At 32.8% G+C, this 27,508-nt stretch overlaps 1 protein-coding gene across 1 annotated transcript in view; it reads right to left on the reverse strand.

The window, feature by feature from the left end:
- LOC114333209 (zinc finger protein 227-like) overlaps window positions 1-27,508 on the reverse strand; it is a 150,832-nt gene that overhangs the window by 37,221 nt on the left and 86,103 nt on the right. The gene's annotated exons all lie outside the window — the stretch shown is intronic.

The following is a 27,508-nucleotide window of genomic DNA, read 5'->3' on the forward strand; positions in this document are numbered from 1 at the left end:
TCTCACTGTTACCCATTTGCCATAAATTTAAAAAAATATTATTTTTATTATTATAAAACTTAGTTTGCTTTGCTAAACTATGGCATCATGTTTACTAATCTACACACAATGTCATGGTAATACTAGATAAATCCTAATAATTAACATGCTTTTATAAAAAATTCTCAAAACACCTGTATTATTTTACAGTCCCCACCAAACACACTCAATCACAATAAATGCTAAACTGAAACTGCAAAGCCGCCTGAAACATATTAGAAATAAATAACCTTGACAGCAAACAAGCACAAGTAATATCTACACATGGCGAAAATGAGGGAAATATTTAAAGTGTCTCACTGTTACCCAGTTTCCCCTAGATACTTGTTCGCCTTCTATATTTATTTCATTTTGTGCTTGATCTTTGTATTCTGTTCTTTCTTCGGTAAGCAGGTTCTTATAATGATCTATCCATTTTTTTGTTGGTATTAGCTGTATTAGGTTAAAGGATTTTTATCGACTTTCATTGTTAATGAATGTCCATGCTTCACTGCATTGTCTACCTCGGATATAAGTATCAATCTATTTCTTTGCACTTTTATCCCATGTTTCTCTTTTTCCTTGCATGACCTTTCGTCTTGTGTCTTTTTTTTGTATTTTCTGCGATCTTTATCTTGCTTTGTGTTAAGTCATTTTAGATATAGCTCCTTCTTTTCCCTAACCAGTTCTTCAATTTCAGAGTTCCACCAATATTTAGCAAAGGAAGACCTAATTTCGAAAAACCGATCAAATTATTTTGATAAACAATAAGAGCATAGTAGACACGTTCAAAATATTTCCCTAATAGCACATGGACGTCCAATGAACATCCTTCCCGGACGTCCGTTTTAGTACGAAGAACGTCTTATTTTGGTCCAAATGTCGCGCTACCAAACATCCCGAGGGGATGGTCGGTGGACGTCAGTTGCACCTTCATTAGACGTCCTAGGTTGGTTCAAAATGTCGCGCTTACTAAGCATCCGGGGAGGATGTCCAATGACGAAAATTGGACCTTCATCTGACATCCAAACAATAGGTCCGGTGGACTTACTTCTATTAAGAATGTATTTTGGGGAATATAAAATAAATTTTTAAATGAACTTTTATTACATATTACATTAATATATTAATTAACTGATATTTATTTATTACTAACAAACGAGACAAACCCACTATCAAAATTATATAAGAATGCAGCATTAAAGAAATATAAAATAGATAAAATTAGTAATAAAAATAAAATATAAATGAATACAAACTTATTTATACAATGCATCATTTTGCATTTCAGTGCTTTAAATACTACCTAAAGCTATTGGTTCATTATAAGTTAAACAAATTATATCTCATGAGGTAACTGACTTGCACGCATAGCGGTCAGAGGATACCATACATGTATTTGAACTAATTATGGTCAGACCATAATTCGTTCTGCGATAAAGAACAAGGAAAAGTGAATTGTAACACAGTGAATGGGAAGGAATATAACAAATTAGCTGAAGCAATTCAGAAGGTTAAATTATTCCATTTCCATCCATCCAATGGCACTACAGCCCAAATCGAGCCTTGGCCTCCTTCAATAAGCTTCTCCAATTATTTCGATTTACCGCTGTTCTTTTCCATGAACGCGTTCCCAGGAAGTTCCTGGCATCCTCATCGACTTCGTCTTCCCATCTCTTTTTAGGTCTTCCAACCGGTCTTCTTCCCTGCATTCTTGCATTCAGCAATTTTCTGGGGATTCTATTCTCATGCATGCGGACCACGTGCCCTGCCCACCGTAATCTCTGCAGTTTAGTGTGTTGTGCTAGAGTTGGTTCGCTATATTGCTCGTATATTTCTCTATTATACCTAATTCGCCAGTTGTTATTTTCCCTTATTGGGCCCAGTATCCTACGTAATACTTTTCTTTCAAACACATCTAATGCATTGGCAGATTTCTGTGTCACCACCCATGTTTCGCAGCCATAACTTACTATGGGCCTGAGACAAATGACAAATTGACCTTATGTGTCGAATACAAACTAAACAGACAGAGCTATTTTCAAATTTTTCTTGTGTAATGAACACATGTGATAGTACAATCCTGAAGAAATTTTGTTTATACATGTCATAGTAGTGGACTTATGGTTAAATGAAAAAAAAAAGTGTCTCGCAGTTACCCAGTTTCACCTACCTACTAATTGATGTAGCAGTAGAGACTAAAGAATGTAAAACAGCGTAAAAATGGAAAAGTCCCCCGGCGGAATATCAGCAGAATTGATAATAAACAGAACGCAAAAATTGTTTATTAGATATCTTGCATACATATTCACAAAGTACACCAATGGAGAAAGCAGCCCAGAGGAATGGAAAACAGCTTTCATAACCTCGATATATAAAAAAGGTAACAAATAATTATATAGACTGCAATAACTACCGAGGTCTTTCAGTAACGAGTATACGGTGAGTAGGATATGTGGAAGAATAATCAGAGATATGATCGAAGATGAATACTAAATCCAAGAGGAAGAGCACCAGCGCCCATATAAAAATTTCTAGGAGGGGGGGCAGGCGTGTAGATGTTGCACATTACATTTTGTATACTCTGGATAACCATATACAATACTACAGTCCCCAAAATTCAGGGAGCTACGGCCCCCCCTGCCCATGGGAAGAGGAGCAGATCGGGTTTCGAGATGGTAGATCTTGCAGAGACAACGGGTACGTTCGGACGACCACAGCGGCTGGACAGCTGAGCCAGCAGTAGCTGTCAGACGTCACCGCTGGAAGCCAGCCGCTGAGAGATTTACTAAGCTTTCCCTATCACGGCTGGATGCAACCACTCAGCCGATTTCTGCTGCCAGCCAGCCGCTATGGTCGTCCGAACGCACCCAACGTGTTCTGCTTGAAACAAATTATAGAGAAGAAACTAGCACGGAATAGAGATCAACACACCTTACATTCATAGATTTAGAAACTGCAAAGGAATGGGCTTTCGGTCAAGTAAGTGGAGAAAAAAGACAACGACTTCGGCTACTTTATCTGTTTATTGAAGACGTTTCGTTCACTTTTCAGTAAACAACAGTTTATCTACAAATGAGTGTTATAAGCAACAACATCCAAAAGAGTACTTATAACATTCATTTGTATATGAACTGATAATGTTTACTGAGCAGTAAACGAAACGTCTTCAATAAACAGATAAACAATTAATCAAGAAAACTTTGCCTATAAGTTATTATTTGTGTATTTTATGTAATCTGAGTTTATCTTTTTTTATGTCTTTTGGTTGGTTTTTCATTGGAAGTTCCCCCTACGGCAAATTTCCCCTCCTAACGGAAATTTCTACATCCGTCATTGCCTCTAGCATGAAAAAATCTTTATTCCTAGTCCGCAATTTCAAAATGGCAGACGGTGGCTCTGACTGACTCCTTCAGCATTCCCCATATGTACGCATCTGGTGGCGTTAGTTCTGTGAGTCAAAACTCCCAAAATGTTCGCACAGTATTCGAAGAAACTCCCTGGCAGTGTGACAGAGGTTGTCCCGTCCTGCTGAAAGTATTGTTTATTTTAAGCTTGGACCGTTTTCGTGACCTTTTCCGTATTACCGAAAATAGTACTCTACCATAAAAATTTTTTTTGCAAAACTGATAACCTTCCTGAAGCACCTAAAATTATCATGACATTCACATAGGTTATAACGACGTTCAGAAACCACTCAGTCCGTTTCGCCGCCTGACACTTGAGGCTTACGAATTTCAGTACTTCTTTCTTTCAGGTTACAGTTCTGTTTTGCTTGCATATCTCTTGTACAGTCTAATATGATTAATTTATTATATGACCATTAATAATTTTGTGTAGGTATCTTTAAAAAATTAATTTTTCTATGGTTTTGTGTAATAGGTACCAGCACGAAAAAACGCTCATTTTGCCCCCCGCCTATATAAGTGCAGTCTGCTGTCATAAGATAAATCACGTGATTTTTCTTATGGCAGGTCATTTGCTGTGAATTAAGTAGTCTTTTAGAGTAAGTGTGTTTATTTCTTAGTGTCTTAGTTGTAGGGGAGAGTTGGACAAAACCGGCTACCACTCCAAAAACCGTCTGTATCTTTTGCTATGTGAAAGTAGCAAATGTTTGCTGCAAATTGAAATATTCTCAAATGACTTAAGTTTGATATACCAATGTCAATTTTTAAAAATATTCTTAGATTTTTAATTTTTTTTATATTTATGAAAATATTGCAAAATACCCGGTTTTGTCCAACCGGTATGATAAAACCGGGTAGTATCTTAATTACCATGTAAAAAGACTAATGGGTAGAAAATAAAATATTTATTAAAAGTATGTGAACAAAAATCGAAAATCTATGAACAGAAGTCACAAATAAAAACTTCATCTAAGTACATCATCATATGCACTACAGGCGTCATAAGCCCATTTGGTGCAAGACACAAATTTTATCCAGCCTTCCTTCGCATTATAATTTGAAAATAGTTAATTGTAATATAGACACGCATCGTCATTATCATCTTCTTCCTCCAAACTCTCCAAAAATTTTTTTTCTTACCACGTTTTTTCTTTTTTTTTCCAGTTCATTTAGTTTTAATTTTTTTACGACTGGAGATTTTTTTAATGTTTCCTACTAGCTTTCTAACTAGCTTCTTCAATAGAAGAAGCCACATGTTGTAGTTAACTAAAAGCAAAATAACCACTGCAGAAACTGGAGGTAACAACAGGACTGATAAAATCGAGTAGGTACCCGGTTTTGTCGATTTTCGGACTACCCGGTTTTGTCAAAATTGTAAACAAGACATTACATGTTTTTTAAATTTTTAAGTTATGAAATAATATTCAAAATTTTTGGCCAAATTAAAGGTAATATACCTACTAGGTTACATTAGTTATTCATTAGAGGAGAAAACAGCTATAAACTTACCTTAAAAATCGAGTGTCCTGCATAAAAAAACTGGTAAGGTCTTACTGCTCCGGCACAGATTATTCAAATGAGGTAGAATGAATACACACGACTGTTGGTGGTAAAGGGACACTAATTTTAACATTGTCTAATAGTCTAATCGATAGCAGCAGACAGTTATAGAAGAATTAAGGGGTACGACCCGGTTTTATCAACCTACCCGGTTTTGTCCAACTCTCCGCTATCCCTGTATCGTGGCAATGGCAACGTTTATATCGACGAAGAGAGGCCAAAGATTTCTACCCATCTTTTGTCAAGTTCTATTTTCTTATTGTTCCATTTCTTAAATTTTTCTTCATTTAAATATTATAACTTTACTCTTTTACTTCCTTCATTACAAATTTGACTGGTGAAGAAACTTCTTTCCATTCAATTTTACTGTTTAGAAGGGTCCATTTGAAACAATTTAATAATGCTCTAAAGCAGGGGTCACCAATTAGTTTCTCTGAGGGTCCGTTTCGAAAACTTATGACACTTCCGGGGTCCGGATCCGCCTGTGTCTAACAGTTCTGATTCTTTGTGGATTCTTGTTAAAAAATATCCCCTATAAACAAATCAGAATGGTGCCGGACGAAATTTTTGGGCAGAAATTGTTTAATAGATTTTTTTAACAAATTCCAAACATCACCTTTTTTGCCCGCGAAAACATGTTTTTAGTATTTTTGGGCCATCTTAAATAAAAATGATCTGTCATTTTATTAAATCTTTTCAAGCATCGCAAATGCATATTTTCGCATTTTTCAGATTTTAAATCGCTTATATCTCGAAAACTATCAACTTTTCAGAAATATGACAAGAGACCTTTATTGTTTATAATTACCCAAGAAACCTAAAAATACATTTTTCGAGGCAAAAAAGTAATTTTAAATTTACTTAAAAAATTATTTTACCCGGCACCCTTCTGATTTGTTTAAAGAGGACATTTTTGAACAGGAATCCGCAAAGAAATCGAGCCAGAAACATTTTTCATACTAAAGTGGCCTCACACATGGACTAATATGGAAAGGAAAACTAATAATATCCGATTGTTTTTTTGGTTACTGTATACTTTTCTGTAAGTTTTCCTGGTACAATAAATAAAATAAAAATTCATTGGGTATTGTTTTGATGTTATTATCAGTAGGTATATTTTGAAAACATCAGTATTGTAAATTGTTACCTACTGAGAATATTTAAAAAATTCTGAATTTATATTTTGAATGCTAATGAAGTTTTTAGACATCTTCAATTTTCTAGAAAGGAAACTGAGGAATTTAAAATAAATAATCATAGTACAAAATGCTAATTAACATGTTATCTTTTCTACATTAGTTTCAGTGCAAGGTGTTTGTTGCAAACTTATTAAATCTGAAAATTATTTTATTTAAATGCACATCTGAAATGTACTCCTACTTAACATAATATTTATAGTAGAGAGGAAATGAATATTAAAAAATGCATATGATAATTTTTTATTACAGCTAACTTAATTTCAAAATTAATGATTAGTAAGTAAGTATAACAATAAGAGGGGAAAACTCTTTACAAAATTAAATTATCAAAGAGAAAAATGAAATTTTTTTATGTACAACCTGTCTGAAGTTTAGAGTGAGTTTAGTGCAACTGAGTCTCATAAGGGAGTTGAGATATTCATCTCTTAAGTGAGATCTCCAGAGCCTATTTTCTTCAAATCAGGCCCGAGGCACTACATAATTTTCGGGCCCCTAACAAAAATTTAATACAAATAATAATTTTTTAAATGTATTAATTATTTAATAGAAATATAGTTGCACCAGGAATTTAAATTTTTATTAACAATAAATAAAATTTATATTTAAATAATTAAACATTGCTGAATTGTTTAAAGTGCAAAAACTACCGTGGAATTTCTCTACTATGTACAGCATATTATTATAAAGTCCTCACGTAAGTATATTATAAACCAGCGGCTCCAACCACTAGTAAAAAATATTAATTGGAGAGTATCCAACGGGCTGCAGACGGGGAAGATCGACAATGGATCAAATATTTAGAGTCAAGCAGAAGCAGGTCTTGAGCAAATCATGGGACACGGCATTCATGTTCACAACAACATGTCTTTAGACTTCATACAGGCATACGACTCAATCAAAAGGAACAGACTATACTATATGATCAGCTTATTTCAGAAAGGGACTCGAGTCATGTTAACTAACTTTCGAGATATGTATATGCAAAAAACTGTCTGGATATAAACTGCTTTTCTATAGTAAACGAGAAGTACGCCATACGATTTGTCTATTATTATAATATATTTAACCTGGTTCCTTTCTACAATAAACTATATGTCTACCACCGTAGTGAATAAATCCACTCTTAACAAAAAATAATAAAAGACTGACTTGGGTCCCTTTCTGTAATAAGCTGTTCATATATTGGCTGAATTGGCAATACCACACAAGCTAATTAGACTAATTAAAGCCACAATGTATGAAACTCAGGCATGTGTACGAGTACAAAACCACCGGACAGACTTTTTCAAAGTCTCGCAGGGATTGAAGCAAGGAGATGGGCTGGCCCCAACATTGTTTAACCTGGCACTGGAGTATGCAGTTAGGCAAATACAAACTGGACGAGAAATCTCCTGACCAACAGAACCGTTTAACTGGCCTCTTATGCCGATGATGTTAATATTATGAGTAGAACATGAACAGGAGCACAGGAAACATACGCAGAATTAAAAAAGCAAACGAAAAGGCTAAGTCTGGAAATTAACATAGAAAAAAAACAAAAATAATGATACAGACGACAAGAAAAAATATAGTCCCACAAAATATTATATCTGAAGATGACATTGAAACGGTTGGAAAGTTTACATACCTGGGAGTAGAAATATGCCGACAGATCAGAAAATGGAGAAATGCGGAAAAGAATACCGCAGGCAAACAGAGCTTATTTAGTCCGCTCCAATATATTTCGGTCTAAAAGTGTCTACCGAAATACAAAGATGAGAATCTATAAAACCTTAATTCGACTAATAGCATATGCTATGGCAGTGAAGTATGGGTCCTGAAAGAAACATCCAAAAACAAACTAGACACATTCGAAAGGAAAGTACTGAGGAGAATACTAGGACCTGTGAGCGGAAACGGAATCTTCACAACTCGATACAACAACGAGCTTTATCAACTTTATAAGGAAACACCCCTGTCAGACTTCATTAGAATACAAATATTGCAATGGGCTGAACATGTGATAAAAATGGGAGAGGATAGGCTATAGTCGATTCGCTAATCGGAGACACAGCTGTCTACACTACAATCACAATAAAGATGCACTAGAAATAAACAAGCACGAGTAGCACTCCCAAATCATGATTTGGGAGTGCTCCTCGAACATTCAACGTGTCTTGGTTTGTTTATTTCTACACATACCTAGTGCATTTTTATTGTGATTGTAGTGTAGACAGTTGTGTCTCAGATTAGCGAATCAACTATATCAAAAAAAGCAATGAACGCTAGGATGCAGATGCAGGGAAAGAGACCGGTTGGAAAGCCTAGAAAGTGCTGGGAAGACACAGTAACCAGCGATGCACAAGTATTTTTAGAAGTCCGTGTATGGATAAGAGCAGTCACAGATAAAAAAGTGTGGAGGCAAAAAATAAAGAAGGCCAAGGCTCAATTTGGGTTGTAGTGCCATAGAACAAGAAGAAGAAGTTCATAATGGGAGGACGAACTTCCTTTTTGCGCACTGTTTTGAGGTGTAAAATAAGATAATATTTCATCTTTTTGTGCCTGCCGTTTCTGTTCTCTTAATTTTTTGCTTTTTTCGTTTTTTACTGACACTTAAATGATTGTAACTTATGATAACGAAACGATTACTTAGATAAGAAAAATAAGTGTTTACAGAAATTTAATAAACGACTGATGATTAATGAATAGATTAGTTGAACTTAAAATGCACAGGACTGAAAACTAATACATACAATCAAGCAATACCTTATCTTTGCATAAAACGGCATTAAACAAACATCAAACTAAATATTAAATTTAAAAGTGCATTTTAAATAAATATGACAATACGTGACGATGACTCTTTTTAATTCTACCTCTTGGCTCTTGTATCTGTAATTCTTCGGAGTGGTGTATAAATTTTGCTTATTGTTATTGGTGCCGACAAGGCAATCTATTATACCTACTCTTATTGCATTTTTATGATGGTTTATTGTTTAAGAATGGTTTATGGACTTATGGTTCATGAATATCACTCTAACCTAATTTGTTATCATTTATCATTTCCTGTTCGTAAAATGAAATAATTTTGAAAATTTATTTTGTTTTTTCAATAAAAATTTTCTTTTAGTGATGTTTTCGGGCCCCAATAAAATGCGGGCCCGAGGCAGGGGCCTCATGGACCTAGTGGTAAAATAGGCCCTGATCTCTACCGATTTTTAATAAAGTTCATTTGAGCCAAACATAGTCAAATTGCCAAACACTAGGTATATTCTGAATTTATTGACGGTCCGCACAAAACTAGCTCACGGTCCGGATGCGGACCGCGATCCGCTAATTGGTGACCCCTGCTCTAAAGTTCACTATCCATTCTATCCGTTCACAATGAGTATACAATTATACAAATGAGTACTTTCAGAGTACAGGATTTGCAAAGAGTACGGTTTGCGAAAAAAGAGTACAAAACTCAGTAAATGAGTACAGTTGGTCACCTTAATAAATTCTAAGAAATTTTCGTTGATCTTCGCAATGTCCTATCGGTGTAAGAAACAAAACTTAGATATTATATCATTATTGTTATTATTGTTCTATTTTACTGGCATATCTCTTGCACAGTCTAATATGATTAATTTAAGTATTATAATATGACCATTAATAATTTTGTGTAGGTATCTTTAAAAAATTAATTTTTCTATGGTTTTGTGTAATAGGTACCAGCAGGAAAAAACGCTCATTTTGCCCACCGCCTATATAAGTGCAGTCTGCTTTCATAACATAAATCACGTGATTCTTCTTATGGCAGGTCATTTGCTGTTAATTAAGTAGTCTTTAGAGTAAAGTCAGTGCGTTCAGTTCTTAGTGTCTTAGTTGTATCCCTGTATCGTGGCAATGGCAACGTACATATTGACAAAGAGAGGCCAAAAAAAATTAATCTTCCAAGAGTATGTCTACCATAGAGTTAGGCGTACTCCTAATGGCAGAACTTATTGGACCTGCGGCGAATCATGTGGCGGTTCTGCAATAACTATCGGTGATGGCAACGATGGCGAAAACGTTATTATCAGAAGAGTGCACAATCATGGGCCTTCTCATAAAATAAGACCCATGACTGTGCAACACAAGATAAAAGAGGCAGCTAGTTCCAGTCATTATACACCTAGGGATGTTGTGAACACTGCCCTAGAAGGGATATCGGATGACACGAAGGTTCATTTGCCACAACTGACATCTATGCAAAAGATGGTGAGAAAAGTACGCCGAAGAAATCAGATAATTCCACGAGTGCCTCACTCATTTAGGGAATTAATTATCCCTAATGAGTTGAGAAAAACCAAAACATACATACCTCAGGATTTCATTTTGAGCGATACTGGAATAGAGGATCAAAATCGTATAATTATATTTGGTTGTACTTTAGACCTTACTCGTTTAATCCAATGTGATACATGTGTTGTCGATGGCACTTTTAAAAGTGCTCCGAATCTGTGGTACCAACTATGGATTATACATGGGGTCTTTCACAACAGAACATTACCATTCATCTACGCATTTTTGCCAAACAAAAATGAGCGGAGTTACGAGAGAAGTTTGATTAAAATTTTCGAAAAAATCGATATCATTCGACCTGGAGCAAGACCTAATACAATCGTAATTGATTTTGAGATGGCAGTTGTTAACACTTTTAGACGATTAGTGCCCAATATTAGAGTTCACGGTTGCTTCTTTCATTTTTGTCAAGCAATATGGCGTAAAGTGCAGCAGTTAGGTTTAGCACAACTTTACATAGATGAACAATTTTTTAAAACCTTAATAAAATCATTTTGTGCTCTTTCGTTCGTGCCACCAGCAGAGGTTTCTCAAGTATTCGAACTATTGGAGACCGAGTTAATTGATAGCTTTGGAGAAGACGAAAGATGCCACAGTTTTATCGACTACTTTATTACAACCTGGGTTGGACGTACACTTCCGCCAAGAAATCCATATTATGCAATTGACATGTGGAATTGCAATAATATTCCTCTGGAAGGGTTACCAAGAACAACAAATTCAGCGGAATCCTTTCACCATGCATTTAATAGCATGTTCAGTTGCCGCCATCCTAATCCATACATATTGATAGAAAAGCTAATCAAAGAGCAGCTGAGGCAAGATTTGATTAGTAGCCGTCTCGAGGCAGGACTAGAGGAGGTACAAGATAATAGTTACCAGAGGGCAAATGGAAGATTAGCAAACTTACTAAAAAATTATAATAATATGAATGTGGGCCAATTCTTAGAAGAATGTGGCCAGCATATTACTTATAATGTGTAAGTCCCTAATCTTCTTTAGCCCTTTTCTATTATTGAACTTTAAGCCGGGTTGACATTACTAGTGAATAACGAACGTGGCTTACGCTTACGTATTTTGCCCGTGCTATTGTTAGATATTTTATTATCTATTTTCAAACTCGAGCAGTACATTTGTATTATTTATGCATTGCATAGCAATACAAATGTACTGCTCGAGTTTGAAAATAGATAATAAAATATCTAACAATAGCACGGGCAAATTACGTAAGCGTGAGCCACGTTCGTTATTCACTAGTTAATGTCAACCCGGATTTAAACATAGGCCTTCCCCAAATCTTTCCATAATCTGTCTGTCCTCGGCTGTGCTTTTCCATTGAGTTCCTGCAGCTTTTACAATATCGCCCCTCTATTGCATCTGAGGTCTTTATCTTCTTCCTGTCCACGGTCTCCAGTTTTGTATTTCAGCATTTCATCTTTTTATCTTCCTGTCTCGCATTGTGGCCCGCAAATCTCCATTTTAACTCTGTTTTATGTTCAGTTTCATTTTTTACTTTTGTTTTCTCTCTTATCCATTTGTTTAATTTTCTGCCTTTCAGTTTTATTCACAACATGGATCTTTGCATTTTTCTCCGGGTTATTTCTATTTTGTTTATGTTGACCTTTGTTAATGTCCATGTTTCTGAGCCATACGTCAGAACACTGATCAACTACATGGGTTTGTGTATTTGTGCTTTTTAGTATCCATCGTAACTTTCCAAACGCTGCCCACGCCAATCTGATTTTTCTTTGTACTTCAATTGTTATTGTTTATAATTGGATCTCTTTATTAGCTTTGATTATTTGACACAGGTAGATATATATTCGTCAACAACCTCAATATTTACGTTATTTATATTCATATTTATTCTATTATATTTGTTTTACTCATGTTAATTTTTTTAAATAAATACATTAAATACATTTTGTACCTACACTTTTATTAAATACATATTTGTATTTTTTTAGGGAATTTTCCAAGATATATATACAATATATACATATATGTATAATATCAATTTACAAATTATTGGGGTAACAGCTTAAATGGAAGACTCAGTGTACTCTTTTCTACGATTCCAATATGTTGTTAAGAGTCGTTAACATCATTAGGGACGCAGTTTGAGATTTTAGTCAACGATGTTATAGGTATATGTGCAAAAAAGCGGCATTAACAAAACGAATTGCAGTGAATGTTATTAAAAATGAAAAATATAACTACCTATAATACATATAACGATGCAAAAAACCACTAATTATTAAAATCTTTTAAAATTCGTTGCACAGAAAGGTTTTAGAGACAATTATATCAATGAAACCTTTCTGTGCGACGAATTTTAAAAGATTTTAATAATTAGTGGTATTTTAATAACATTCACTGCAATTCTTTTTGTTAATGCCGCTTTTTTTCACATATATAACATTGTTGACTAAAATCTCAAACTGCGTCCCTATGATGTTAATGACTGTTAACGAAATATTGGAATCGTAGAAAAGAGTACACTGAGTCTTCAATTTCAGCTGTTACTAACATTACTAACATTTCAGCTAATTAACTAATCAGCTGTGACCATTTCTGTACTTCATGTATATATAATATTTACAGTCAGCGCCAACATACTAGACACATAGGAACATTGAGCCATTACAGTCCTGGAACCTTCACTTGTTGCAATGAACCTTCACTTGTTTAGAACGTCAGATTAATATGACAGGGATGAAAATCACATCTGAGAACGGACCAGATTAGCCCATAAGCGTGGCATTTAGGTACCTCCCCATGTGTCTAGTACGGTGGCTCTTACTGTATATACATATACAGTGATGAGCACGCTAATAACTGGCAGAATAGCGCAAAAGATGGAAAACATAATACATTGCGATACAAAAAGAGATGAAACTAGTGGAGGTGAAAATTATTGTTATAAACGTATACAGTGATGAGCATGCTAATAACCGTCAAAATAGCACAAAAGATGGAAAACATAATAAACAAAAAACCTACATTGCGAAACAAAAAGAGATGAACCTAGTGGAGATGGAAATGATCGTTATAAAAGTATAAATTAACATTACATTACATAGTTTCCCACCTTTAGACAGACGTATCAAAAGAGTATGACAACTGTCACTGTGACAGAAGAATTTTGTAAAATACTCCTGCCACAGACCACTAAAGGTGGGAAACTATGTAATGTAATGATATTTTATAATTTATAACGATCATTTCCACCTCCACTAGTTTCATCTCTTTTTGTTTCATAATGTACAGTAAAACCTCGATATAACGGACCTCTATTTAACAGACTTCAGATATAACGTACCAAAAATAAGGTCAAATGTAAAAAAATTTAAAACGTCCTGTTAATCTTATACATACTTAACCCTGCCTTTACTAACATACATTGCATAATAATGGGGTCCCCGTGGATCCCAAACGTTGTATTTTACAAAGAATTTCAATAAACTTTTTATTATAGCAAAATGAGGACACATTTCCAAATAATCTGATTTATTTTAAAGCTATTTTTATATAACGGACACCCCGTCCCCCCAATTAGTCCGTTGTATCGAGGTTTTACTGTATTATGTTTTCCATCTTTTGCCGGTTATTAGCGTGCTCATCACTGTATATAATTAACATTATATTACATAGATTCCCACCTGTAGACATCTGTGACAGGAATATTTTATAAAATTCTATTGTCACAGTGATAGTTGTCATACTCCTCTGATAAGTCTAAAGGTGGGAAACTATGTAATGTAATGGTAATTTATATGTTTATAACGATAATTTCCACCTCCACTAGTTTCATCTCTTTTTGTTTCGCAATGTAGTGTTTTCCATCTTTTGCGTTATTTTGCCGTTTATTAGCACGCTCATCACTGTAGGTATATAAATTTATGTTGTAGTTTTTCACTGTCATCAATATACTTGTAATATTTACCTAACTATAAGGTCAGAAACTCATTCTTTGGTAATATCTGTACTCTAGAAAGCTTACACATGTGCTTTATTAAAGTTTTGTTGAGTGTTATGATGAGTAGGGGTATTCAAAATGAGTCATTTTGGGTAAAAAACAGGTTTATTTGACATGTTAAATGTTTATGCAATTTTAAAAACATTTTCTCTTGAACAAATCGTTGCTTGATTAAAAATGTACGTCCACAAAAAGTAGCCATTTAATATTTTTTCGGTAATTATTTAGTGTTGACTCACCGCTCCCACAAGTCTGACAACTGTATATATGGTATCTGCCTTACCTTCTTATCATTTTAAAATTAACAATTAACTGCGCTCGGCTTTAATTTTTGTATTTATCTCATTTAAAAATGTGAAATTTTCACATCAATTTCAAATTATGGCCGCCATTACAGTATGCGCAGATCGCTTACGTATGGATTGATGACAGTTTATTTCTGCAATGTTGCCTAATTTAAAATTTTTTATAATTTCTTGTGCAAAGACGGAAGGTGCTTTATTTTTTTTTTAATTTTATTAATAATTAACAAAACACTCTACACTCTAATACCCGAAAGTTAGGTTTGGACCGAAGGGTTAGGTCTTCCTCCTTTGAGAAATTGTACTGTATAATACATAATATATTAATTTTTTAATTTTATTAATAATTAATATTATATTAATTGCAGACATAAACTGCATATTATATCAATTGCAGACATAAACATTGCAGAAATAAACTGTCATCAATCCATACGTAAGCGATCTGCGCATACTGTAATGGCGGCCATAATTTGAAATTGATGTGAAAATTTCACATTTTTAAATGAGATAAATACAAAAATTAAAGCCGAGCGCAGTTAATTGTTAATTTTAAAATGATAAGAAGGTAAGGCAGATACCATATATACAGTTGTCAGACTTGTGGGAGCGGTGAGTCAACACTAAATAATTACCATTTTTTCATTCAATCACATAAATAGAAAATTGCAATTGTATTTCGATAAACTGCATACCTATGTATATTATAGTATAATAATAAAAAATTTAAAATATGTATTGTGATTATTTAGAATTTTTAATACAATTTGGAATGTAAAAATGGAATTGAATTATTGTAATTTAATTGATAACTGTCCTTTTCAAAAGTTTCCAAACTAGGGACAATGTCCACTGCTGGATCCAAGTCTAGATTCCTGGTTTCAAAAAGTCTTGCATGTATTCTTTTGGAATGCAATTCCAAGGCAAATTGGTTCTTTATGGTAGATTTTAGATGTGCTTAAAAATTGCAATTCATTGCTGTCTTCTCTAATCCTAGAAAAATTATTGCACTGATTCTCCCCCAGCTTGCCTTCTGCTTTGAAATCTGTAAATTTCAACAATTTCCAAAGGGTCAAGATTGTAAAAATTGTCCATTGGTGTAACAACTTCAATGAATGTTTTATCTATGATCTGCTGGTCTGGTAGAAGTTGTGGCTTTAGAAATATACTTCTTTCTTCAAAAACTACTTTATATACAGCATAATCAAATCATTGTAATAGGTTAGGTAGGTAGCTCAAGTCTTCTTCTCTTTTTCTTCCCATTTATAATACAAAATTATTATCCATCAAATTATTATTAACATAAAAGTATTACATATACATGGTCCATACTTTTTAGCGATATAATAGCATGACATCATTAACTCATTTTCTAAAATATATTCTTCAATTCTTCCATAATATATTTATTTTTCTTAATATGTATGCAAATTGGGTGTATATGAATAGGGTCATATCCAACTTGGTACTTATTCATTTTGCGACCTGCGCGTGACGATTTCTGTATTACCCATTCCAGTGACAGTTGTGAATGATACCCGACCCGTGGAAACGCAATGCATCGTTTGTGGGCTAACTTTTCAACCTCTAATTCAACTTTCAGCAATCGCCGCTAGAGGCGCAAGTGTTCGAATAGGTGTTACAAATACATTAGCTCTTATGGACTTATTTAATATTTAACTCATTTTATTTTTGTTTTTAGCGTAATTAGACATTAATTTATTGGTGAATTGTAGCTGAATATGTTTTATGCCAAAAATAAATTATTTTAACCTTATAACATATCGACGTGTGGTAAAAAGTGTATTCTTTTTATACCATTGTAGATGGAGATGTGACATCAAATTTAAATTTGTCATTACTTTAATATGTAGGACAGCTTATTTTGAAGCGGAAATATTTTGTCACATTATCTAACTGCCACATTTATATAATACCAATGGTATTTCAACTGCAAATTAATTTTTTAATATCTTTGTAACTGATATTAAAAAGTTTGTTAGTTGAAAAAATTGACTTAACTGTACGTAATTGTTTTTAAAAAGTTTAAAAAGTTATTTAAATAATTTGAAGTTTATTGATCAATTCTTTTTAATTATTCTTTTTATCAAAATTTAAACTGCTTTTTCTTTTGAATACTTCATTTATCTATATTCTGAAAGCTTACCTATCAGATGTTTAAATTTAGTTAATAAAAATATATGTCTATAAACTACGCAGACGATAGTCTGACTTTTATAAAATTAATGTTAATTTTTGTGAAATATTTTGTCTCAAAAAATGTATTGTTTCGACAGAAAAACTTTCAAGATCCTCCTACTATTATCACTATAATTTTCAGGTTAAAATAAAAACCAATAATAGGCACAAACTTTATTTACACCGAAGGAAATAACATACAAACGAATAGGTTTAATCCACGAACGTTTTAAATAACATAAAGACAAATCTTTATAAAAAGTCTTTATTAACTTCATGAAGTTCCCTTTTGAATTTTTTATCGGAACGATAACTCGATATAAATCCCGGTACGAAGCAAGTTCTTTTAGTGTAAGCTTTCTTGGCACTCATATTTAAATAATATTAACCACCAAAACCAATAATCTTATATTAACTACGAATAATTAATTATTTTCGAAATTTTCACATTCACTCCAATGCAAAAGTAGCATCTATTTCTACGCCACCGCCGCCCTAGCGAGAAACCAAGCAAACAGGCAAAATCGTGTACAAAAATTTCAAGGTTTATCCCAATAGTGTTATTTTAGTATTTTAAAGTAATTTTCGTATTTTATGTCCATGTAAGTATTGCTAAATACTTCTGTGACATAGTAACAAATATTGCTTACGTCAATAAACTTTAATAAGTAGTTAAAAAGTTTTAACTAAGTAATTTGGAAGATTGAAGAAAGCTAGGTTAACAAATTTTATGTTTTATAAGTTTAATAAAAAATAATATTGAGCATCCCTAAAATAGATTTTAGGTAAAATCATCGGGGTAATATATATTTTATTATTTTAGGTACTTAGTAATACCACATTGTATCTTAAATTTGAAATTTTAATTTAAATTTAAATAAAGTATCCAATAAAATCGCTTGTGTGCAGTGTTGCCAGAGAAATTTTTGTAAATGCACCGGAATGACTGGAATAGTGACACAAAGTACTAAACCAACACAAAAACTTAAAAAAACGTCGTTTAATATTATTTGAAGCAAATTTCTTATGTCACAAAATTTTAGGTTTTTACTTTAGGAGACTTTAGTATCAAAAGTTTGGTTGTTAATTGTATCAAATTGGTACAATTTTAACAACTCTGGCAACGCTGAATTGCCTGCCATACGTCCTGTCATTAAAAATCACGTGGTTTGGATTGCCTAATTGACCATTCCAAATCACGTGATATAATATGGCCGGCAGTGGGCAAAAATTTAATAATATAGGGTTTACATCAGTTTTTGTAAAGAATATCCTGTTTGGTTTTGTTTTTTATTGTTAATTGTGCACCGAAATTGTGATAGCAAATAAATATAAACTAGTTTATCACCTACAGAACTGAATTATCCCATAGCAGTTATTGACACAAACTGGTAACTAATATGGGATAATTCAGTTCTGTAGGCGATAAACCACTTCATATTTAAATTGTTATCACAATTTCGCAGATTTCCCTACACAATTAACATCAAAAAAACAACCAAACAGGATTTTCTTTACAAATTAATGTCGATGTAAGGTTAGATTTTGCCCACACCCGGCCATGTTTGACGTTTCATTGGAATGCCTAATTAGGCATTCCAAATCACGTGATATAATATGGCTGCTGGATGGCGAAACTGTCATCCATAGGCGTATCCAATGTTTAAACCACTTCATATTTAATTTGCTATCACAATTTCACAAATTTCGCTACACAATTAACAAAAAAACAAAACCAAACAGGATATTCTTTACAAATTTGTCAATATTCAATGTAAACATTAGATACGCCATGACCACCCCCCTTAACTATGTCTATGGCCATGTCAGTTTAGCCATCCACCGACCACCACTGACAGTTCATTGGAATCCCTAATTCTTCATAAAATGTACTAGATTGTACTCACCTTAGACAAGGAAAGAGAGAGGACGAGTAATCCTTGACCAAAAGTGAAGCCAAACTGACACCAGAGATTTTGATCATCGACGTATCTTTGGGGTATTGTTATGCATTGAGTATTTAAAATAAAAACATGAAATGTATTTAAAATGAAGAATTTGTGTACGGTAAATGTTTTATTAAGTTGCTCATATTACGTACATATGTTTCAATACATACATATGTTTTTATTACGAATTTTAGATGATGATTTACTTTATTTTTTATGAAATTTTAACCTTCAACGAACACCCACCACTGGCAACCCATTGTTATTTTTGACGTGACCGCCATGTTTCTGGTGACAAACAAACCAAAAACTGGCTTCACTTTTGGAACGTGTGTTTTAAATGAGTGTTACCCGTCCTCTCTTTTTTCCTTGTCTAAGGTACTCACTGTCGCCAACGACGGAAAAATGACACTTGACAGCTCAAGAAAGAAAAAAAATGACAGATAACAACCCAAAAAAAGAAGAAATGACAGATGACAGGTTATTTTGTTAGATGCCAAAATAAAAGACAAAGAAAACAACAAAAACTAGTTTTATTTTTTATTTATATAATATACACTACAGTAAAACGTAAAACCTGTCAGTAACGGCCATTAAAAATGAAAGGACTGTTGGCCGGTATTGCCAGTTTTTGTAGTCTACATAATATAATTGGTTTGTGGAATTTTTTAACTGGCCGTTTTAGTACAGGTGGCCGGTAACACAGGTTTTACTGTAGTTTATATTTACATTAAAACAACAACTGAAACTTTAAATACTTATTCTCACTCTAAAAATATAGAAAACAAGAAATGTAAGTTCTAATAAAAAAATATATACATCTTTAGATGAAAGTTAAGAAACAAATACTCTCGAGTATTAAATCAAATACTTAAAATATTTCTTGTAGAATATTGATTAATTAACGCGGCTAGACTATTTTTTGTTTATAAACATAAACCACAATAAACATGGAGGAGCTAAGCATAGAGTTATATATTAGCATAGAGAGAGTAAGTCGCAAACGGCACAACGGCAGGTGTAATAAAGTGTAAACTAAAAACACAGTTGCCAGCTAACTAAAAAGACAGTTCACACAACCAATACAATAACCAAAAAAGTCACTAGAAAAATCACCAAATACATAATACATCCCCTTTATTGGTTGGTATCTGTATAAAGTGAAGAAAATAGATTGTGAAATAAATGTACTAGAAATGGGTGGATAATTTACAAAATGTACTTTCGTACTCACTCGCTAAAAAAGTACTAGAAATAGTACAATTGTACTAGAACGGCAGCACTGGTGAGATTACGTCACGAGAGTTTACTGTCATTTGAATCGTAATATGATTTTTTTCGAATCCTGAGAAAACCAAGTATTTTAGAAAAATTTAAACGCAGGATGCAAGATTACATTATTACCGAGGGCGGAAAGCCCCTTAGAATAAACAAGCAGATTCTATTGAATGAAATATTTGATATTAAATATCAAACTTCTCTTTTATTTTCAGCCCTGTAACTTATTAAAATAAACATTATAGAAGTTTTCAGGGACTTTCAGCCCTCGGTAATAATGTAGTCTTTCATTCTGAGTTTAAATTTTTCAAAAATATTTATTAGTTTTCTCAGGATTCGAAAAAAATGAATACAATTAAAACACATTGAGAATTTTGACATGCGTCAAAATTTTGTATTAACTCAATGTAAAATTCTGAACTGTTGAATTCCAGCTTCCCTAATAATTATTGTACATCAAAAGACATTGGAAACTATTTGAAGAGGATTGAAATCGGTATTGGAAATAACTGTTAAAATTGGTCTACATAATTAAACATATTCCAAAATTTTGTAAAAATGTACTTAATACATTTTAGTTTTCAGCCCAAACTTAGGCCACACACAATGCAATAATGTTCACATTTTTGAACTGTCAATATTTTTATTTTATCATCTATTGTTTAAAAACAATACAGTTGATAAGATACCCTCAGTTGCGGAGAAAGGATTAATAAAGATTTTTTTATTCAGTCAATGGTGTGAGCACTGTCAGTTAAATAGTAACGTGTGGCCTTAGGCATTCTGCACACGAAGCGTATCGTCATAGACGCGTATAAGTTTCGTCATGCAGTGACGATTCCCTTGCGCCTTAAAATCCGCAAACGATTCGATTTGCAAGCGGCATGTGATCGTCTTGTTTTAAGGTTTTCCATGCTCTTACAGTAGTTGCAAATATGTTAAGTGATGAAGAGGACTTACATTTGTTAAATTATCTTCGCCACTGCAAAAAAAAGAAAGAGGAAATTTTGGGTGCATCCTTATATCTACAAAAACTACAACAGAAAGTTATTTATTGCCGCCAAAGAATTGTCGGAAGATGATTCTAAATTGCACACATTTTTCTGGGTACTCTTGTTTGGGTATTATTATATGAACACTCATAATTTTCAATCAGTTGGACAAATTTTAATATTTAATCCGCCATTCTCATAAAGTTCCGCCAAAAAAGGTGTTCTAACACTCAAGCGTACTGCAAGCTACTGACATCGTTGTACGCCTGGCGGATTGAAGCTTGTCTGCGTTGACGATTCCGCGCCGCTTACGCTTCGTGTACAGTATTCCATAAAGACACAAGTGAGCAGCACGAAAGCGTATGCCTTTCGTACGTCGCATCTAATACGCGTCTATGACGATACGCTCCGTGTGCAGAATGCCTTACTTTTACACGCATACCTATTGTGGCAAATGTATCATATTTTTCAAAATTTTGGAATGCATTTAAATCGTAGAACAATTTTAACTTTTGATTTTAATTCTCTACAAGTATTCTCTCATGACTTTTGATGTAAAATAATTAGGGAAGCAGGAATTCAACAATGAAGTTGAGTAAGATAAAGTTAAAATAAATAAAATAAAATATAAATTCAAAAATAGATATTTACAATAATAATAATAATTCAATATAAAATAAATAAATAAAAATAATAATTCAATAAATAATATAATTATTAAAAACACTGAATTAAATGTGTTAAAAACTAAATAAAAATGAAAATGAAAATTAAATTTATATATAATATATAGTATATATAAATGAAATATAAACAGTTCAAGGGGTCGCTAGCTAAGGGCCTAAGGCTCACTGGAGAATCCTTGAATTGAATATATAATTAAAAATAAATTAAATTGATTTAAATTAAAAAAAAAAGATTACCAACTCTCTTCTGAAAATAGAGGGACTGTCTTTATAACTTAGAAAGGAGTTTATGGTACCAAAAATATTTTAACAAATGTATATTGTTTATTTAAATTTGTTAAATGTATATTTGTTGAAATTTAATATTAATTTTAATTGTTATAGTTTTTAGATTTATAGAAAAAGAAAATACTAGCAGGCTCCGCCTAGGGATGAAGAGTTACACTTCACGTTCTGGGTAGAGGCTGCTAGTGAAATATACTAATAAATATAGTAAATTATAAATTATTAAAGGTAAAAAAATATAAGAGAAATTGAAAAATAAGTTAAACAAAAAAATTAAAAATTGTAAGAAATTTAAAACATAAAATTAATAGATTATGGCAAATTAATTAATAAATTGTAAAAATAGATTTAGTAATTTAGTAAAAAATGTAAAAATATAAAAATATCTGTAATCCCATCAGGAAAAAACGACCTGGATTAGTCACTAGAGGCCAGGTCATATGTATAAACAATAAATAAATAAATCGGTGACATTTGGTTTGCCTCTCCAGTGATGATGTCGCCGATGAGAGACATGTGCTCACTTACATTACATTACAAAAATTATTTCAGGTACTGGGAGAAGTAGGTACTTAAAAAAATATACGTATCGAACGTATTAAAACAACGTTACAACCACGGTTAGAGACCATGGACACATTAGTAAAATCAGCCCATTGCCTATTAGGTCTGGATCCCGCGTATGAAAAAAAAGTTGATTAATAGCTTAGCAAGCTGAAAATTTGTTAATAGCTTAAGGGTGTCTAGTCGGATAAACTTTGATATATTGAAACACTGGAACAGGGGCAGTTTTAATTGTGGAACAGGTTAAAAATTTGGAACGGTCAGACCACGAAAACGCCATATTTATTTTGTCCGACAGAACAGACTTAAACTCTCCGAACAGAGATTAAACTCTGATGCAAAAATCAGACTGCTATTTATCACCAAATGGGCGTTTTAATGAGTGGAACATGTAGAATATGTCAAATGACAAGAATTGTGACAGGTGATAAATAGCAGTCTGATTTTTGCATGAGAGTTTAATGAAAGGGTAACAAATCAATTGGATGTTCTGTCGGACAAAATACATGTGCCGTTTTCGTGGTCTGACCGTTCCAAATTTTTAACCTGTTCCACAATTAAAACTGCCCTTGTTCCAGTGTTCCCATATATCAAAATTTATCCGACTAGACACCCTTAAGCTATTAACAAATTTTCAGCTTGCTATTAATCAACTTTTTTTTCATACGCGGGATCCAGACCTATATAATAAAGCACTATTTTGTTGTTTTTTATTCCTTTACAGTAAAATTATATTGACAAAGTAATTAGCATCCACGATTACGAGTACATAGTCCTTATAAGTACCTATATCTATGCTGATTGAAGAGACACCTTTCTAGATTTGACGAGCAAAATCGTTAAGCACATTTTCAATTATCTATGTTTTCCAGCATATCAAAATATCATTCTATCGATATTAACGACAAACCGTTTAAGGGGATAGTGCCTAAATCTTGGTCCAACGTTATTTCAATGCATTAATTTTTTTGGAATTCTGAGAAAACTAATAAGTATTTTTGAAAAATTTAATCGCAGAATGAACAATTATATTATTGCCGAGTGCCGAAAGTTCCTTAGAATAAACAAAAAGTTTCTTTTGAATGAGATATTTGAAATTAAAAATCACACTTAATTTTCTTTTAGTTTTTCACCCCTGTAACTTATTAAAATAACATTGGACCAAGGAAAGATGTCTTTAATTCTGTTTTCTTTTAAAAGATGGTATAATTCCAGAATACTATCAATTCCTTCCTTAAAAGATGGATAGACGACGCACATAGTGTCAAGAATACCACCATCTTATATTTTACAAATGGGGTTTTTTGAGAACATCCAAATGCGGTATGGACTTACTCAGGTTGGATTACTCAAACAATGGGCCAAGTTTAACATCAAGTTAGCTACTTTACGAAACAGGCAAATATTCCTTCTGAAATGTAGAAAACATCACATCTTTCCGAAGCACATAAAGAACAGTATGGTTAATGTAAATAATTTATTACATCATAGAGGAGGCAAAACAGGTAATAAAATACAAAGTTTTAATTCTAATATTAAGAAACAAATATTAAATCTTGAAATTAGTTCCACAATATCGGACATAAAATATTTTGAAAAACAATTAGCAAATATTAAATCTAAATTAGGCCAGTCAATGCCAAAGTATATTATTGATGAATATAATAGACGGCAAAAAATAAAATATAATATCCATTATAATTGCATAAAATGCCAAAATATAAATAAATTCCAAAAATTAAAAATTGACAATTTTGCCATGGTTAAATTTCAAGAGAAATGGTTTCATAACTTAACTAATGTAGAATTTCCATTTAACATTAAAAAGTTTTTAGCCTTAGGACCGAAATTTTGTCTTTTTCCTAATCTTAGAGAATTTAAATTATCTGACTTGTTGTCTGATATAGAACAACTAATTGCAAAATTTGACACTAATAACAAAGATATGTTTCGGTCAAAAAGCACAAACATTATAACAAACTATTTGCATAAAACAAACAATAGTAATCATTTCTTTAATGACTTGTTCTGTGAAGCAAAAAGATTTTTAATTAAGAATCCAGAATTATACATTCTCCGCAGTGATAAAGGTAACATAACTGTTGCAATGTACAAGGACGATTATACAAATAAAAGTCAATCTTTGCTAAATGATGTTAAGTATTATAAACAACTCACAAATGATCCAACATGTACATTGCAACAAAAATCAAACAAGCTTGTATCTAAATTAGCGAATAATGGCAACATCTCTGCTAGTGAATCAAAATCATTAAAAATTTACAATTCAGTAGCTCCACGTTTCTACGCATTGCCAAAAGTACATAAACCCACTCTTTCAATGAGACCAATAATCTCTTCAATAGATTCCCCCAATAGTAAGTTAGCGAATTTTATTACAACAATTTTAACAAATGCATACAATTTCAACAACGATATAGTAATTAAAGATTCTTTTGTTTTTAGTAACTTCATAAATAATAAAAAAATCCCAGAAACATACATTTTAGTAAGTTTTGATGTGGTATCTTTATATACCAATATTCCGTCTTATTTAATTCTAAACAGCATAGAAAAACACTGGAATGAGATCCAGGCACATTGCACATTAAATTTAAATTCATTAAAAGAAATATTATTTTTCATATTTGATACCAACATCTGTAAATTTAATAACAGTTATTACAAACAAACAGCAGGCACTCCTATGGGAAGCTCATTATCGCCAATCATGTGTAATTATGCTCTTGATGATCTCATTGAAGAATGTTTAAAAATAATACCTTTTCATATTCCATTTGTCAAACGTTTTGTAGATGATTTGATCCTAGCAGTACCCAATGATAAAATAAATGAGGTTTTAAATATTTTCAACAACCAATGTAGCCAACTACAGTTCACTGCAGAAAGAGAACAAAACAACAGTCTCCCTTTTCTGGATATGCTAGTCCATCGCACTCAAGATAATAGTCTCAAAACAGAATGGTATCGAAAACCGATTTCTAGCAATAGATTCATAAATTACTATTCTGAACATCCTACAAGAATGAAAATAAACTTAATTTTGGGACTAAAAAGTCGAGTAATAAAAATATCTCATCCAACATATAGAGAAAAGAGTTTGAAGAGACTAAAAAACATATTAATGGAAAACTCTTATCCAGTAGGACTACTTAATAAATTAATTTTTAGTACTGCTACCTCTCCAGCTTCCATCACATTGATTGACAATACCAACAATAAAAAACAACCCACAGTGAATATGGCAAGCCAAGAAAGAAACACTAGCTCAACAATCGACACCTTAGTACCAACAACACCACAAACATTTGGATCTTTACCTTATATTCCATTCTTAACACCAAAACTTCTCAAATTATTTAAAGGACTCGAAAACATAAAAATTGCTACCAGAAACGTTAAAACTATAGCACATTTATACACCAAAACTAAAGATCCACTTACGACTAAGGAAAGTTCAAAAGTAGTGTATCAAATACCTTGCTCAGACTGCGATAAGGTTTATATAGGAGAAACATCTCGGACATTACACAGCAGAATAATTTCCCACAGAAGTGATATTAATACAAAAAAATCGCAAGCTTGTGCATTAGCAGATCACTCAATTAATCTAAATCATACATTTAATTTTTCACAAGCGTCAATCTTAGAGAGGGTGAAGAATGAACAGAAAAGGTTATTTGTAGAAATGACACACATCCAGAAAAATAGAAAATGTATAAATAGAAAGTCAGATATAGACAAATTAAGTAACATTTATTGTTACATATTAGCATATCAAAAAACATTTGACACAACATCATAATCTGATTTTCTATCGTACATTCCACCATTAAAAATTCATTTTATGCTGGTAGACACATTGACTGGACTAATTTACTTTACATCAATCAAATTAATAACTGTAATTATAAAAAACTATTGTTACTGGTTTTGCTTTCCTTCTAAAGAAATGGTATACACTGCATACATGTTGAACAACGAACCATGGACACCAGTGGCGGCTCGTCAGAGGAGGCAAGGGAGGCTCAGCCTCCCCATAAATTTTTTACACACTCTATACTGTTTTGTTTATCATGAATCGCGAAAACAACAATTACTCTCGCTATTATACAACGTGTAAATTCCATATTATCACTAATTATCCATACGTACGGAGCATTAGCATTAGAACGCATGATCGCGTCTCAGTTTTATTACATATTATTGTAGGCAGGACCCTGGGTTATCCCGAGATGCACGAACGGAGCCGAGAAGCCCAGCTTTCTCCGTTGCTAATGCTCCGTGCAGCGCAGCAGGCGTTTAAGGAGACCCGGTCTCCTAACAGTGGCATCTACGGCGCCATCACACGCTGCCCGGAGATATACCAAGGGAGGCAGTGTAGCTTCTCAGCTCCGTTGGGTGGTTGGGTGCGTCTCGGGACAACGAATTTTAGGGTCCTGACTAAAAATAATGAAAAATCTAAAAGTGCGAATTTTGTTATGAAATTTGGTATGTGGGGTTATAATAATATTTGGAACAACTTGCTCAAATAACTTTTTCCGATATCTCTAACTCAAAGCAAAATATCGGTAATTTATCGTGTTTTTGAATTCGCAGTAGGCCGCGTTTAGAATTAAAAAAATTCAGTTGAGTATCTTAAAAAATTTGAAGCTTCATTATGTATGGACTGCAAAACTTCAAATCTGTATTTATTTTGATATGCATAGGTATCTATTTACAAATAGATGGAATTGTTAACAAATAAACGACACAAACTTTGGT

The sequence above is a fragment of the Diabrotica virgifera genome, chromosome 1 (genome assembly GCF_917563875.1).
Source record: "Diabrotica virgifera virgifera chromosome 1, PGI_DIABVI_V3a".
Classification (NCBI taxonomy): Eukaryota; Metazoa; Arthropoda; class Insecta; order Coleoptera; family Chrysomelidae; genus Diabrotica; species Diabrotica virgifera.